At 40.8% G+C, this 17,970-nt stretch overlaps 1 protein-coding gene across 1 annotated transcript in view; it reads left to right on the top strand.

The window, feature by feature from the left end:
* The window catches only part of rbpjb (recombination signal binding protein for immunoglobulin kappa J region b), a 50,163-nt gene that overhangs the window by 10,284 nt on the left and 21,909 nt on the right, over positions 1–17,970 (top strand). The window lies entirely within an intron of this gene.

A 17,970-nucleotide genomic window follows, 5' to 3' on the forward strand; every position in this document is an offset into this window, starting at 1 on the left:
ATATAAACTGCATCAAGTTTCGTTCTCACAGCAGCCAGTGTGGTTAACGTCCTTGACCAGATCAGCTACCTGCACATACATTAGTACTGCTGCAGCTGATCTCCACTCCTCACTATACCTCCTCCCTGGGTTCCCATTCGTTCCAGCAGTGAGTCATCAGCTAAGCAGAGGGGGAGAAGGGAGCGGGAAAGGGTGGTTCATTCAGGGTTCAAGTGTCCCTTGCCTCGTCCCCTCTCTTCTCATTCCTGACAGTCTCCCCGAAGCACATGACCTGTTTCAACCCCAAACCCCAGCCGCTCTTTGTGGTTTCTCTAGGCTGTAGTCACACTTGTCACTTCTGTGGATTTTCTTCTTCTTCTTTTTTTGCTATCAGTGTCTAATTCTGTAAGATCATTTTCCTCTACATCTTTGCGTTTGGCCTATTTTATTTATTTTTGTTGTTTTTTCCTTTCTGATGTGGCTGTGCACATGTATATGTGCTATTTTGTGTGGTTTAAGTGTGACGTGATTGGGTGCTTGCGTTGGCATAAGCTTTCCCTTCTATTTTTCTTGTGTTTTGAGAAACTGTTTTAATAACAGCCACACAGACCTGGACAGTGGGGAAAAAAATCATGTCGAAATGATCGCACTCTTATTAGGATCGTGCAAGAACAAAGTGTTCATTGTAATCCAAAGATGTTATCTGCTCTTTTGTTTTGCTGCACACTGACAGCAACATTTTTACCGAGCTGCAGGTGAAGATGCACAGTTAAGTGTTGAATTTCATTCACACATTGGCCTGACATCCTTTTACGCTCTGTTCGACATCTTTGCAGTGCTTCACCGCTTTTGACTTTAGTGTTTCCTGCCCAGTCGTTCTTCCTGAATAGAGATCACTGATGACTTTTGGCCTTAAAATGTGCATCAGTTCTCTTTACCTTTACCAGCTACACTCTTGTTCCTACTCCACATCTGCCCTGTGCTCACACTGATCTTAACAAGCAACCTTCAGTTTGCCTCAGTGTCTCAGCTCCTGTCTCGCTCTTTCACACGCTGTTGAAAAGTGTTCCTGCAGAGCTCGGTGAGCTTCATAATTTTAAGATTTTGTCTTAATTGGGTCATTTTTTTTTTTGTTTGGAAACAGTGGGACAGTGCTCTGTCACATGCCTCATAGATTTAATTGTTTAGTGCAAGGATTTTCATTAAGGCAGTCATCATTGAGGGTAGGACTAGAGATCAGTGCCTATTTGGCAATTTTAAAGATCACACTAATTGCTTAAAATGCCAAAATCTGGCCCTGCTTCTTCGAGCAAGCCTTGAGACTGAACATAGCACTCACACTAGCCAAGTTAGCTGCATTTGAAGGTTCGGATTGGTGCTAGCACAGTATGCATTTCCTAGCTTGTTTTTTAAGAACTGTTAACTAAGTATTAACAAACTGTATTTCTCTACCCTGCTGCTGTTCATTTAAATTTACTTGAAAGGCAGATGGTTTGGTTAACAAGCAAAAAATAATTCCAATAAAAGACCAATAAAATCAATCAATACCTGTTTTTACCTCAAGTTCAAGACTCTAAATTCACTGGTTCTTATGTAGTGCTTTTCACTCAGACACACTTTGTACTACTTGTCTCAGTCACCCATTCATACAAGACCTCTATGCCTAAGTGTTTTCTATCCATCCTTCACAACTTGGGCTTCAGTATATTTCCCAAGGCGTGAGGACGGGAACAAACCTCCTGATTAGTTGATGCCCTGCTCTGCTACCTGAACTATTGCTGTTCATTTATGTTTCCTTATAGGCATCACTGTTGTGCATGAAGGTGGTTTCCCATGATTCAGTGCTCATACTCTGGTATAGCTTATATGACTTTGTCATCATGCTGGAAGTGGAATTTTTCTCCCACCCCCTGCAACAGCGTAGCAGGAACTGCACGTACACTCAGCTGTTTGTCTGTACAATGGATGGATAGGGCTGTGTTGATAGAGTAACAGCTGCTGGGTGGTTGAACAACCTTTCATGCAAAAAATCCTGCTATTTCCTTAATGCAATCTGACCTAGGATATTTAACCTTCTGCTCTGTAGCACTGAGTTTCCTGTTGACTTTTTAAACCAAGGCAAATGAATTACTTGTTAGATCCACTGTGACTGGGCAGAAGTGTCCTCGGTTTAGGACGCATGGTTATCTGAGGACTGGGTGAAGGCAGGTGGCAGGCAGTATAGAGGAGACCAAGGAGACTTCACTTAAGCTAGAATGAGCTTTAAGGTTTTTTTGTAAGTTTGAGTACTGGTTGGCTCCACAGCACTCACTGGAAACTTCATTACTTTGTTTTCAGGCCTTTATTATATATGCAGTAATGTAATGGAGTATGTATTTTCTCAGTATGTTCCAGCGCCTGTGCCAGATTACCCTCGTTAAAGCTGTACAGTTGGTGTGCAAGTAAGTGTACGTCTGGATGTCTTATTGATTGTGTGCCAGGCCAAGAGGAGTTTAAAAAAAAAAAAAGCCTGTCCAGAAAGCTCCATATGGAGCATTGATGTTGGAGAGTGCGGTCAAGAAGGAGAGAGATGGAAGGGAGGAAAAATGAAGGGAGGGAGGAAACGAGAGACACGACGAGAAGGCCTTTTCTTTGGCTTTTCTGCCTCTGTCATTAAGCTCTCCCATGTCAGAGACAGATGGAGCTGGTGCCTTGTGTGTGTATATGTGCATGCAAGCACTTGCAAGTGCAGGCTGATGTGATCCACCCAAATGCACACACAAACACACACGCACAAACACACACACTACTGAGCCCTGCCCTTGATTCTGCCCCCAGCGGGGCGTCTCAGGGCAGCTACCAGACTTCTGCCATCTGCAGTAAGTCAGCCTTGAGGGTCGGACAGCTCATCAGCAGTCAGATAACTTAGTCAGGTCTGCATGCATCTGCTCACGCAACATAAAGGTTTTTCTTTCTTTATTTCTTTTGTGGTTTTTGATCACACTTTAATCTTCTTTGTTGATGAAGTAGCAGTTTGAGTAATTTTTTCCTTTTGGGGGTTTTCCACACAACCTCTATCACCTTCACATTGTGCCAGTCTGTTCAAAGACAATAGATTAGCTGAAGAGTGTGTACAGAATTTGATGAAGCAATGCCTGAGATGCTGTTTTGCACGAGTGTGAAAACGTCTGCTGTCGACTGCAAGGAAAACATTATTCGTGCTGCCTATCCAGCCAGCTCCCTCTCCCAAAACAGATGGAGTATTTCCAGTAGTGAGAATGAGAGTGAAGCAGAATATCTGCAGTGTGGTGTGTCAGGAAGGGCTTCCTTGGACAGTTTTTTATTTATTTGTTTTAAACCAAATCTTCTGGCATTATGTGAAATATGAGTTTAGTGCTTCGTCTCGGCTGCCATCACAGCAACAGTTTTTTTTTATTTTTATTTTTTTATTCAATGATTGAATATATGCATGTGTGTTATATCCATGTTATTTGCCACAGACAGAATAAAACAGTGTAGTGAAGGCAAAAGACTGATTTTAATGCTTGATTAGTGTTATAATTGTGCAACACTGTTTGTGACATCAACATGCAGGTATTTTTTTTAAATAGGCTCCCAGGACTAATGTAGCCGGCAGGTATGAATTTCCACATTTCTCCCTTAACTTTAGTTCCCTCCACACCTCTTTACGGATCCACTTGCTTGGTGAGACTTGTTGTTTCCAACCATTTTTCGTCTCTGTCTGGTCTTGAAGTTTTGAAAGCGTGTCGTTTATAGGTAACAAGGAGCACAGTTTCTCAGTCTCAGCCTGTTCTTGTCTTTCAGATGGTGCTGATTTATTTTTTTTTTTGGCTGGGCTTCACTACGTTTACTAACTTCAGAGCATGTTTGAACTCCTCACAAGTCTTTTATAGTTCTTTTAGTAGTCTAGCTTGATAACTGTAGCCCATAATTTTTCTTTAGTTATTGTGTCTGGCATGTGTCAGTGCAGTAGTTGGCAGGTGTTGACTAATGCAGGTCTTGGGAAATTAATAAATAAATAATTTGGCATTTCAACTGAAGACCAGTTATGTGCTCAAGTAATTATGTGATTACATGAGTTCAACTAAAATCTAATGAGAGAATTGGGATTCAGATTCCAACTCAGTTCTACGTCAGAAGATCCTGATATGATGGATGGTTTTGACCAGATCGCCCAGTCTTATTGCTAGTTTCCCTCTGCCCTCACGCATGAACTCGAACACCTTTTCCACCTCAACGGATGAACGCACGACCTGCCCTGCTAGACTGACACAGGTGTGTGTTCACGACAAAGGCTCCATTCAGTATGACTGATGCTTTACTTTTTTTTCTTCTTTCTTTTGGAAAGTTTTTTGGCACTAATCAGATGAGATCAAATCCAAATCGACCGTGTTTATGTCTGATTTGTATTGGCAGCACCTTAGATGTCAGAATCGCATGATGGCAGAAGTGTGTGCGGTAAAAAATGTTTCCGTTTGAGTCCCAGAGCAAGTTAAAGAGGAGGAGCGTCACCTGTAACATTTTGGCAATATGCCATGTGGTATCTATCACCTACAACATGGCGGCAGGGAGTCAACAGCTTATTGTCGACGCTTGACTGTAGCAGTAAGAGGATAACAGGATTTCCCCCCCCCCCTGATTACTTTTTTCAGTTGCATAAATTGAAAATGCGCTGAAATGTAAAAATTATTCAACTTTAAAACAAAAAACAAAAGACATAATGAAAAATGAATCTTATTACCTTTACACCCCTAGTGTACCCCATCAATACTTTGAGTTGTCACAATACTGGTATTTTAAACTTGATACGGACACCCAGGAAAATACTCAATACCATGTTCAGTACCACAGGGAAAATTTTAACCCTGGAGATTTAACAAAATAAGTATTTTTAAAATTAGATTTAGAGGTTTCTTTCATTTTATGAATTATTTATTTAATTGCATTACAGATCGTTAAGGTAAAATATATTTTTTAGTAAATACTTAAAGAAGTTATAAAAATGAAAGAACTGATCACTGCGTGTGTTTTAAAACTGACTTCACAGCTGGCAGCAACAAAATAAGAAACACATTTTAATGAATTATTCTCAAAATAGAGAAGTTGAAGTTTATCATCTTGTCTTTACATCTTTAGCTTTTGCTCTTCAGTCCTGAAACCTGTCTCGTTCTAGTGCTGCGCTCTGGATTTTGCTCTTTATTTTTTTGGATTCGTTCTCCGCACTCGCCACTCTCCGCTCAGTTCAGCTGTGCTTCTCCTGCTGCTCCGCACAGGCAGCAACCTGCCCGGTTTTCCATGTGTCTATTAGGGCTGCCACGATTAGTCGACTAGTCACGATTACGCCGACTATCAAAATCGTCAACGACTAATTTAATAGTCGACACGTCGTTTGAAGCTTTGTAAGATCACAAAAGACGCAGGAATAAGTAGCAGGATTTAAGAGTGTAATAACGGACTGAAACAGAAGATGGCAGCACTGCATGTACAAGGATGCCAGCTGCCGTTAAACCCCGAAGAAGAAGAAGCTTTGTCCCAGAATTCATAGCGCAGCCCAGCTCAGTTTCCAACAATGGCGGCAGCTAGTTAGTTTTAATATTACTCTTATTATTCTTTCTGGGTCACAAAATAAACGTTTAACTCCGACGTTTTCGGAGACGTCTGTTACCCACTAGCTCGATAGCTAGCCGGGAGCTAGGCTCACTAGCGCGGTGAGAACACCGGACTCCCGGCAAATCGTTTTCAAACCCACCGCCGTCTTTCGCTACTCAAGTTAAATATATATAAGTCACTTAGATAACTTCAAAATTATATTGTTTGGCTTTTTTTAGTATTTTATTTATTCCTGAGTAAATCGGTTTGGCTGAGATTAAAGTTATAGTTTTTACACAGCTGAATAAACCTCAAGCAGACAGCTGATCATCAGAAGTGTGAGATGCTCGAGAATATACTCCGGTGTCCCGTTATATTTTAGATAGAAGGAGTTTATTAAACTTCACCGAAACAATCTGCAAATTTCATTTAAATTTAATAAACTATCATCTTGTCTTTATTTTTAGTTTCACATACCTTAAACAGTTAAAGCTGTAAGCTAATGATAGTTATATAAGAGCAGATGCTGCTGGTGCAATAACCTGTATGTTTTACGTCCAATGGATGATGATCTGATTAGTCGACTAATCGCAAAAATAATCGGTGACTAGTCGACTATCAAAATAATCGTTTGTGGCAGCCCTAGTGTCTGTTGGTAAATGTAGCTATTGGGTAATTGCTTATAGTTTGAGGGCTAAAGTTCTCATGTGTGCCAGCTAGGTTAACATTTATGGCGAGTGTTTAATGCTTAAATGTTGTGGAAACTGAAGCTTGTAAGCTTTTGAAATTCCTCCTGAAGTGTTGTTCAGTGTTATGAATGTTACCTACTTCAGCTGTTATTGAGGGGGAGTAAATGTGCGTCTGTCTGGAGGTGGCAAAGAAGGTACCATTTGTATCGATACTGTTGCAAATGCATCTTCATTTAATATTAATTTTAGTCATGATTAATATCGTTTTATCATTTTTTTTTCTTTCTTGTTTAGCATGCATTGTACATTTTTAAACACAATTTTTGAGAGGGGAAAACCCTGAAGACCAGCTACATCTAGTAACACTTTTCAGAGAACAGTTGTATTTTCATTTCATTGAAGTATATAGTATCTTGCTGTATTTCAGGAACAAATATTTAAACCACGTGAATGTTGGAATTGAAGCATCATGAAAAAAATTAAAGAAGTGAAAGTATCTGCAAGCCGTTCACTGAATCTGTTTATAAAACTGCTGATGCCACCCGTCTTGCTCTTTTTCCATTCCAGCTTTTAGCTTGTGTTTGACCTTTTTATTTTTTATTTTTTATTTTATAAAAGGTATTAGGACCAACTTTGCACACAAAGAATATTTCCCCCCCCCATGGAGGAGCCCTTAAAATCAGTTAAAATCAACTTTCTCCAAGCTTATCAGTTCTTGCATCAATGCAGGCATGTTTTTCTGACTGTTGCACATTGCAAAATGATGACAGCAAACTTGTGGCACACCACAGTCACATACATGCCTTTCTACCATAGTTTCTCCAATGTGTTCAGGGTTACATGAGTGTGCAGTTGCACTGATGATGAGAACCTGTGTTGTCCTGCACCGATAATCAAAGCAACAGGAGAATCTACAAAGAATGCATCATGTAAGTAGAATAGGGCTGCGACGATTTGATTAATTTGAATCATTAGATTTATAAAAGATCCTCAACACACATGCTTTGCTTTGATGCAGAGCTGTTTCTATAATCACAGTTAATTTCAAGACTTTCATAATTTTTTCAGATTGAAAGTGCAATAATATAAAATATTGTGTTAACTAAACTGCTTCTATAAAAAGGAGAAGCTTTTGTTCACAAGCCAGTAAAATGTACGTGGGCCAGTAAGACTCTGAGGCACTGACCTGAGGGTTGTTAGGTTGGACATTAAATGATTATTAATTAACGCCCACACCATCATAACGTCTTGTTTTCAGCAGCGCAGAAACTTTGCATCAAAGCACAGGGCAAACTTTAGAATGCTGATATGCTTGCTTCTCTTTATTGCAGCCACCACATCCCTCTTTAAATGCTTACAGACACAAACGCATTTGTTCAGTAGCACACTTAAACATGCAGACACACATGCACAAAAACTCTTAAACACGAACACACACCAAATCTGCCTCGTCCAGGAGATAAAACACTGTCAAAACTCATTTTGCCTCCTATTATTGTCAGAAAGCTTTCCAGGAAGACAAAGTAAAGGTAATTTTTTTTTCCTCTTTATTTCTCACTAATAAGACAAAAGTATTTCTTAACCGATTAATTGGTGCTATAATCTATAGATTGCTGGATTACTAAACTAATCGTTAGCTGCAGCCCTAAAGTGGAATCCATAGTTCTTTTTCTACATAGTCTGTAGACTCATGCTCTGGTTGTTTGCAGGTTTCTGCTTAACAAATGTTGTAAGAAAGAGAAAAGGAGTTGCATCCAACTGTGGACCATGTTTTTAGCCTCGTTTCGAGCAGGGTTCATATATTTGGTGTCACTCAGAGGGCCCGTGGCTACAGAGGCCAGTGGAAGCTGTGAGGTGGCAAGGTGTTGAAAATGAGGTGTACAGCCACTCCATGGAGTTGTGATATCTGCTATCAGCCCTCAGGCTGGGAAACCAGGCACCTTTTTTTTTTATAGGCCTAATCCCTCATCTTATCCCTCCTGTCTCCTTCATGCTACTGTCGGGTGTGCTCTGTGTTCAGCGGCTGAAAGGTGTAAATGCAAGTACATACATAGATTCAGACATGTGGTTTCATATTCACACATGGCCTCTATCAGAGTGTACTCGGCCACAAGTGTGGCGGATGTGTGAAAAGCAGCTTAATTAGGTGCGGATTGAAATACGCACTTGGTAAGTACAGGGTGACTTAGTCATAAGAAATTTCTTTTAATGAAATGTCTGGAAAAAAAATAGTGATTGGAACACCTTTTTAATTATGTTGCGGTCTGCAGTTAACAGGGAAGCCTCGTGCTTCTGCTTGGAAGGTGGAGAGCAGTTTGAGGGCAGACCCGTCATTGTTTGGTAGTATAATGTGGATCAGGCCACGTCCACACGCACCAGCGCACCAACACCCTGCCTTCTAGTTGACCCCAGAGGCTACACCTTAACCTTTGACCTCGATCACATGAATGATGGCGTCTGGCGTCTGTATGTTGTGTTTCGGTCCCCGGGGAAGCGAGTGGGTCTACAGAAGGCAGATGTGCGCGCTTGTATCTGTGCATGTTTCTCTCTGAAATGTAGACAAAATATGGAAGTTCTCGACTAGAGATGTCATCATTTCCACAGCATCGGAGCTGAAGTTTAAATGACGGCGGAGTGATTTGCATTGTAAACTTTGGAGATTTTACGAGACATGCTGTGTCTTCATTAGCAGCCGCGTAAGCTGGAGCAGCACAGAAACCCCCGTCACTGTTGATTGTTTTGAAAAGGAGCATCAGCTACAGTAAATGCATTCATTTGAAGGGCATATGAGTTGCAGATTGCTAAGGCTTCTTTATAATCTAGCAGTGTCACCTGCACAGTCATTTTATATCTGCTTCTTACTCATCTAACCAGTGACCTTGTGGTAAGGAAATGCAAGAAAATATCCTGCAACTGATGTTGTCGTCATCAGCGCCGACGCTTTCTGCGCCGTTTTTGTCAACGTTGGTTCAGAAAACAGCAACAGGACCTGTCGTCAGCAGGCTTAACTTTTCAGTAGTGCTGGGTTTCCTTTGAAGGAGTTTTTTTTCCTTCGCCACTATGATTTCATGTTGCAATTGCAATTAAGACTGTATATATTCATTATATTTATAGTTACATGAGCTTCACCTCCTTCACAAAAAAAACATGTTGTGAGGGCAGGGAGCTAAATCTACAAATCATCTGTCTTGGATGATTTGGGTTTTGTTTTATATCTGGTGCTTTTTGTGTGCGTGTTGCAACACTTCTAATCATGTTATCTAGAAAAGCTGCTCTAAGTGCCTTTTCCTGACCACAGATATCACTCTCCATCAGTATTATGTGAGAAATTTTTTAGCTCTTGTGTATATATAACGTGACTCCGCTCGGCTTGATAAGATGCACCACCTTCGTCTGGTGTTGCAGTACTTCTCTGCTGAAAGCAGCCACTTCTTCTTCTGCTGAACTTCGTCACTTCCTTCTAGGGATGCTTGAAAACAAGCAGGTCTGAAATGTCAACGAACAGCAAAAAATTTGCATAACAGTTTATGAGGCCTGCAAATATCACTCGTTGAAGGGCATATAGTCTAAAAAATGTCTCCTTTTTAGAATCAGGACTTGAAATTGCTATAAAAATGGAGTCTTCTTACTACATGTGTTTCCAAGGACTGGAGAAGTTTGAGGAACAGAAAATGCAACTTTCCTCTTGTTTGATTTGTCGTATCAGGCCTGAGCAACAGAGCAAAAAGCATGTGTGTGTTTTTGGATGTGCGTTTTCAGTCGAGCACACACCGAGGCCGTGTCGGGGTGTGCATTTCGTGTCTCTTCTGAGCCTTCGGGTGTTGACGTGTTTCTTTTTTTTTCGTTCCTTCCTCAGCACTGTTTGGACTGTCAGTCACAGCTGTCAAACACATCCCCGTCTGAACGGCAGGCGGAGTTCACACTCTCTCAATCAGCCCCCCGTTGCGTGCGCATGTGTCGATGTGTGTTAACGTGCGCTCGCGTGCTAGCACGCGGAGGCGGGTGGTGGTCCTCTATTCATAGTAACTGCCAACCCTCTCTGTCACAAATACCTCATATGTCATGCTACCTGTCAGAGAAGGATGGGAGACAACCGCCCCGTTTCCCCACCACGCTCCACCCAGAGGTTAATTTTATTCAAGAGGAATTACAGATGTGTTGTTCAGAGTAATAATTCATCAAGAAAAGCACCCCCCAATTAAAATGTTGATGCCAGCTGCAGACTGGGGGGAGGTTTAATATTTTTTTTTTTATTTCAGAGAAGCTGCAACCAGCAATTATGGTGTTTGATGAATCAATTTAACTTATTGGCTCTAAAGTTGCGTTAGAGAGTCATTTGATGGGAGTGGATGAATGGTTTGGCTTCTGTTCTTGTAGCATTTCGATTTGCATCGAATAAAGTGACTCAAATACTTGATTCAATCAGATTTTTAGGTTTCATGTTTTGACGTCAGCTGTCTCTTGTCTACATTTGACAAACGTGCATGCGTTTGTCTTAGCGATGGTCGCTATGACTTGTGTGCATATGTTGTGCGGAGGAGGCCCGAGGGGAGGTTTAGCGAGGAGTTTCACTCTGCGTCTTAAGTCGTGTCTGCTGCTGGTTAGAGGTTCTGGGTTTTAATAAGCTACCACAAGAATACGGTCTGCCACCTTGTCTCTGCTCCTGTGTTCACCCTCTGAGAAATTAAAGTGTCAGTCTGGTGTCAGTTTGTGAATATTTGTGGCCATCTGTGTGCACTCCGAGTCAGCCTGAATCACAAAGAGGTACTTTTGGGAATTAGTAATATAAACAAATGATATTGGCAGTATTGGGGAAAAACCTTTTTTCATTTTTTTTTTTTCCTTCTTCCTTTCGGTACGGTTTTGCTCCAAACACTATTAAGAACAATTCGTTTGGTGAACCTAATCCATCACTGGAAAGGTGAAGCTTGACAGTCTTTGGTTTGCAAAGCTGCATAAGAACGGAAATACCCAAACTATTCTGTCACGTTCCCTTCAGCATCCTAGATTAATGCATGCGTTGGTTCAGGCAAACAAACAGGTGACATGACAGAAGGGAGCATTCCTCTAACTTTGTGCTCCTCAGATTTTTCTCTGTCAAAAACTTTCAGCCGGTAGCTATCTGCTGTGCTGTCAGGACCCTCATTCTGTCACTCACAAGCCAGTGAAGCCAACAGACGGCGCAAAGCGAGATGCTTCTGGTAGTCTGGTAGTAGAAAATGCAATAGAAAAGAAATGCTGATGTCAGACTCGGTGTATTTTTGATACTGAGAATGTGCGGTTGTATTAAGTTGGCCTTTATCTTGAGAAAAAACCCACAATTGTGGTAAACTACACATCAACTGTGCATGCAGTTGTAGTTAAAATGTGGCTGTGCATTATTTAATATATACAGAGGGGGTGGGGGTGGGAGGAGAGTGCAGCAAATTAAGAGGAAGAAGTGGGGGGGGGGGACCTTTTTGTTTGTGATTTTTCTCCCAGTGATAACACCATAAAATTCCAAATCTGAAAACAAACTGCCCTTAAAACTTGATTACAAAAATCTTTTTTTTTTCCTTTTAAAAATATCAGTGTCAAGTCTATGCTACAATTTTTAAATCAGGGCTGTGGTTAATATACATCATCTTTGACTCATCTGTCTTTACTTTCCACTTAGAATGATTTAGACTGTAAGAAATTCTGACAGTATGATGAAGTGTGTTTAGATTGTCTTTGTTTAAAAAAAAGTCCGAAAGAGTTTGAGTTAACCAAAAAGAATAAAAAACCCACAAACACCATCAAATTCTCAAGTTTGGAGAACCAAAAATAGGAAGCGGTGGGCATTTGCTTTCTTGAAAATTCATTTGTCTCTCAAAAACGTTGGCAAATAAATGACCAGAATTGCCTCACAGACGTGTCACAATACCTGAGATTTAGAAGTCTGTGACAGTAGGGTTGCACACTTCTCAGTACCCACAAAAACCTGCGTGTAATCCTAAATTAATTTTATTTAAAATATTAATTTCATAGATTTATGAGAAGACGGACCGAAATGTTAGGGTGGTTGCTGTGTAGCCTGCTATCGTTACTGTGAGGTATAAAGTTAGTTATATTATGTTCGCTTGAGCATTTGGATAACCTTAGCTACTGCAAAATTTAGCCTATAGAACGTAGCTGATTTCACAAAGTTTGTGGCAAACAAATTGGAAACCACTTTCTTCTTCCTACAATACTAAACTGAAAACCCAAGTCCCATAACATTTTCAGATTTTGTGTCCTGACCATGCCTGCTTAGCATGATTATCGCTCATCCTCTGTCTGTCTTTTCAAAATATGGAATTAAAAACATTCTCTTATTGTACTTATCTTTAATTGATTATTACTGAATTACATATACATACAGACCAAGACTCAAAAGGCACCAATAGTACACCTTTGTAAGCTGACAGAGACATCACTCATGCTTTCCATTGGAACTCCAGAGTAAGGGCATAGCCTTGCACTGCACACTTGTAAATAGACTCACTGTCCCTGCTCATATCTATTCACTGCCCTTGGCACACTAACCCATAACTAACCATGCCAAGGTAAGCTACTAGCAAGTTGGCTTAGCATTTTAATGGGCCTATCAGGTTCCTAATAGGATATGGCCACAATACAAAGGGCCATTACAGGGTTTATAAACACACATGTAAAAGACTGCAAAAGGGGAGGAAACAGGGAAAATATTGGTGCTTGCAGCAAGTGGGAACCAAATGATTGAGGAGGATAAAAGTTTGGCTTTAACGAGTGAGTTTTAAGACAAATTTAGAAAGGAGAGCCACATGTGGAAGCAAAGGTGACATAACAAAACATGGGTTTGAGTTTGCAGCACATTTAAAGGGGTTACAACAGATACATGATAAAGCCAAAACAGACTTTTTTTTGCACTGTTGCTTTGAAATTCTCGGATTGTCTTGAGATATGAATCACATGCAGCCCTGTCTCTTACAGAGTTGCGCTTTCGTCACTTCCTAAAAACCCAATTTCAGGGTGGGGGTTTTCCTGCTGGAGCAGCAATGACTAAAAGACAGCCCCGGGTCACAAAATCTTTGTTGGTTGGTTGTCAACTTTCCTTCACCGTTTTTGCCCTAACAAGCATTTGCTAGTATGACCTCACTCCTTCCTGGTTAACTGTATCTCCTCCACCGCATCCACCTTCAGTGACGGCTTAATGAGGTTTTATTCTTTTCTTGTTTTCTTCTTCTAAGGCTACCAACCTACCTGTTGCGGCTGGCTATTTAGCAGTAACTCAACTTTCAAATGTCCCATTTAAACTGCTTATGAAACCTTGTGTCTCGTCATGTTCATAGGAAAGTGTTAGAGGAGGAGGAAGAAATCTGACAAAATTCTTACTCATTCCTTAGGTCATGAAGTCCAAAGGAAAAGATGAGACATATTTTTATGTTTAGTAGCTTGTTGTCTAGCACCCCAAGGAGATGCAAAGTGCATTAAAATGCTGGCGCAAAGTGAGGCAAATCAGCTGAACAGGAGTGATGAACGCAGTTAAGCATGCAACATTAATAAGTGCATGAAAACTATTCAAGAAAGGCTCAAGTGTAGCTAAAAATCTCATCTCCGTGCACTCCGAGGATTTGCTTTTGATGGGGTTCAGGTTGCTTTTTGTGCTACCCTTGAGTCACCAAAGCGCGAACTGAACTTTGATGAACTTTGGCACGCAACGAGACATCTGACTGTAGGCAAGCCTACCCGAAAACTGCAGCTGCAACAGTCAGCATGCCTTTCTTTTGCCATTGCAGCTCTACCTTTTGTGGTTTCCTGTGCTAGGTCTTTTCTTGTTGGTGTTTTGTGTCTCGAGTCTGTGGAGGTGAATGGAAACGTGGACTGTGGTTTTTCACAGAACTTGCTAACTCTTTAACAATTGACCGCCTTGATCTCTGTGCTCTACTTTGCAGTAAAATCAGTCTTGCCATCCACAACGTTTGCATATAACCCCAATGAAGAATCAGAATGTGCGAGATTAGAGATCAGTGCGTATTGTAAAATCTGTCTATAATAAATTTTGCAGGCTTTACTTTCATTTGATAGTAGTGAATTCAATACACACACAAAAAAACTAAGTGCAGACATAGAAAAGAAAGGAAGCAGTCTTTATTTTCTTCTTCCATCCACCTCTAAATCCTTAAATTTGATCTCCTCGCCCTGTTTCCTCTATGCACCATCCTCTCGGTGTTGCTCGCCTCTCCTGTAATCTCCCCTACACTTTCCCCGTATTGTTCCTTCCTCGCTCGGTCCCTGCTTTCAGTGGTTCGGGTGAGGTTTGGAAGCAGGGGGAGAGAACAGAGAGCCGTCTGGAATCCATTAGCTTGTTGAGGCATCAGTGTTTCACTGTGGGAACCTTATTGATTGCCCTCCTTTATAATTATTCCACCTCCACTCGCTCCGTCTGTCTCTGGCACAGATCATGCTTTCAGTTTCTCTCCCGTTCTCCTGGCCTTCATCCCCTCTTCCCCTTGCCTTTTTTTGTTTTGTTTTTTCGTGCTATTTTTATCCATCTTTTTGTGGCATCAAGACTACTTTTCTAAAAGTTGCGCCCAAGGTTTGCATGCTAAAACCCCTAACCAGTTGAGTGACACAGTATCTTTGTGTTTACTGATGCTATCTACGATGTAGTGACATACTTACAGGCAGCATGCAAAGCTACCACATCCTACACGAGAATGAAAATCCTAATCGCCTTTTTTTCTTCTTCATAGAGGCACTGGGCACTTTTATATAACCGCCTTTTAATAACTTAATATGTAGATCTGCAGACACAAGCCCTTAAACCCAGCCAGTTTTGTGATAGCAGGTATGTGTATGTTTGAAGGTTTGACCTTTCAGACTCATTTTCTCGTGTGTGACGGTGAACCGATTCTTTCTTTTTGGGTTATGGTCCGACAAAATGGGATATTTTAACGATGGGTCCTTGGTCTGTGGGAAATTTAGTTTGCAGATTCTGATTCTTGGGGTTTAAATTTAAATAAAACTTCAGCCTTGAGTCAATAAATAGAAAACCGACACTGTTTTCAAGCTCTTATTTCACCGAGCTGTGCACAAAACTCTGATGCTTCCAAACCGCTCTATTACAGTATAACTGTCGAGCTAACCGGCCTCTGTTGAGATCACTTGATTCGCTGGTAATTAAGCCACACATTATAAAGAGTGTGCAGCGTTTTTCATTTGAGAAACTGTTCAGAGAATATTGGAGCCTTTTGTGTGGAAGAAACAAAAAAAGTGTAATTTCCTGACCACCGATACCCGCTCTTGTAAAACAGAAGGTGGTCTGAATGTTGGATTCTTACTTAATTGTATTTTTTTACTTTATTTTTTTGCCACCCACTATTTTTTGATTTAGCGCTTGTAATTTTGACGATTTCACGCTGCTTCACATCCAAACCCTTATTACGATCGTTTAGAGGCTCCATCCAACCCGAGTACACAGGATCCGAGTTGTAATGGTCAGTCTCAGACAAATGGCTTTTCTTTGTGCTCCCACTGAGGTTGTAAGGTGTAGGTGCAATCAAGGACACGTATCCATGCTGTTTCTACCGTACTGTGCAAAAGTCTTGGGCCCCTTTTTTCCCTTTTCCCTTTCCTTCCTTTTTTCTAAAGCATGTTTTTGAGCGATACCCCTAGGCTTTCTCTACATCTGTCAAAGCTTTTCTTTGGATCTTGGCTGTTTTTTCACTCATTTTCAGTCTAGTCCTTATAGCTGACTAATTTCAACCAGTAGTGTAATGTTAACATACTTAACTCTGACCTGCTTAATCAGAGTTTCATTAGAGAAGCGCACCGAACTCGACAGACAAACCAGTGTTGTGTCTACAACTTGGCAAAGAAGTCTTTTTAAATTGTGTCTTCAGATACAGCCTGTCACAAAACCACATCATTTGTTCCCCTTTTTTACATGTTTTCATTGGTTAGCAGTGACTTATTACCCTAAAGAGATTTTGTTCCTTGCAGATTTGTTTCTTTTTTTCAGTCCTGAGGAGAATAGTGAAACAGTTTCTGTATTGCGTGTAAAAGGCTCGACGTGTTGCTTTACAAGCATAAAAGATATAAGTTGACCATAAAACCGTCACACTCAGCTGAGATATGTTGTAACTTTACACCCCATCGTCGTACATGTGGTTGTTTGCGGTGGTTTCCTTGCTACATCTATTACTAAGAGTTTGAGTATGACTCAGTGACAGTATATTGATTCATCAGTTTTCCAGCACACTGAATTTGACTTCAAGTCAGCTTTCAACATTTGGGGCAGAAACTTTAGTGATTGGTAGCGTGTGACGTCTTCATAGTCACGGAAATTTGAGGACTTTAAAGTCGGGTCATGAACCTTAAGCCCAGGGCGAAAAATGGTTACCTGACTGATCCTGTAATCTTCTTCTTTTGTTGCGTTGGGGTTTACACTGTGCAGAGCAGCCCTCTCAGCACAAACTCACGTCACTTTGTTCCGTTTGGGTAGAATAAACGATCTATCCATCCCAGTCACGATTCACCCAACAGTTTGAGTTAAATTCAGGCTTTTGTATCATGACGAATGTTTGCAAAATCACCTCGGCTCGAGAATAAATATACAATTCACAAATTCTTCCTTCTCTGGTCACCATGCTGTCTTCTGTTAATGGACATTGTTTTAAGCACACACACACCTTAAAAGCTTGGACTGTGCCCTTGGTTTATTTATGATGAACTGTATGCGTTTTAATTAGCGAGTTTAGCTGCTGCCTACCAGCCAGCCCCTGCTGGGTCCTCAAAGCGCCATTTATTTGCTTCTCCTGTTATTCTATCAGAGGACCTGCTGACTGAACTGCAACCACAGCGTCTTACACGGCTGCTACCCACAGCAGGCCCTGCTCTGCTTTCAGAGTTTATCCACATAGAACCTGCAACAGGACAGGATAATGTAAATGTGGAGCACAAAAACATTTTAATAACAAAGGACTGAACTGAGTTTTGCTCACTGTCAGACAAAGGTAGATGTAGCAGTTGTAGTAGAGGTTTGATATTCTTTCATGCTTTTAAATCAGAGGGTTAAGCACTTCCTCCATGTTTGTTCTGTTTCTCTTTTCTTATTACGGATGTTTTGAGTTGGTGTGTAATAGAGTAATGACTCCATACATGGAGGGGGGGAAAATCATCAATCAATCAACCAAACGAGTCCGTCCAGCTCTTGTTTCATTATGGTCCTCGGCTGACTCACGTTAACTAAGCACGTTTACCTTCTCTGCTTATTTGTATTGTTTCCCTGAAGAATCAATGAACTGTCAGTATAACGGAGACCTTTTAACCTGAGGAGTGCCATGCCACGGAGCGGTCTTTCTTTACAAAATTGCAGGCAGAATGTCAGTGGGTTCAGCTAAAATGCTTTTCGATCTGTATTTTTGCACACTCTGAATACTTTAGAATAATTTGCATTCACAGGAGAAATTAAAAAGATCAGTTTTCTTGTTGAAATTCACGCTTTTGCTGTTAATTCAGAAATACCAATGAAGTAATTAAATTGCTGCAGTACCAGTATTTAAAAATGAGAATTTCCGTCCCCGTGGTTTGTAATTTTTAAATCGCTGCAATATGCCTTCAGCACCAATGCATTGGAGGCACTGCCAAAAAATTCATCAAGTCAATGTTCTTGTTCAGGTTTTACAATTTAGATTTGCAAACACAAAGCCAGAAATCTGCTTTTGTATTA

This window comes from Haplochromis burtoni, unplaced genomic scaffold (assembly GCF_018398535.1).
Source record: "Haplochromis burtoni strain Fernald_Lab_line unplaced genomic scaffold, NCSU_Asbu1 Contig_82, whole genome shotgun sequence".
NCBI classification, from domain to species: Eukaryota; Metazoa; Chordata; class Actinopteri; order Cichliformes; family Cichlidae; genus Haplochromis; species Haplochromis burtoni.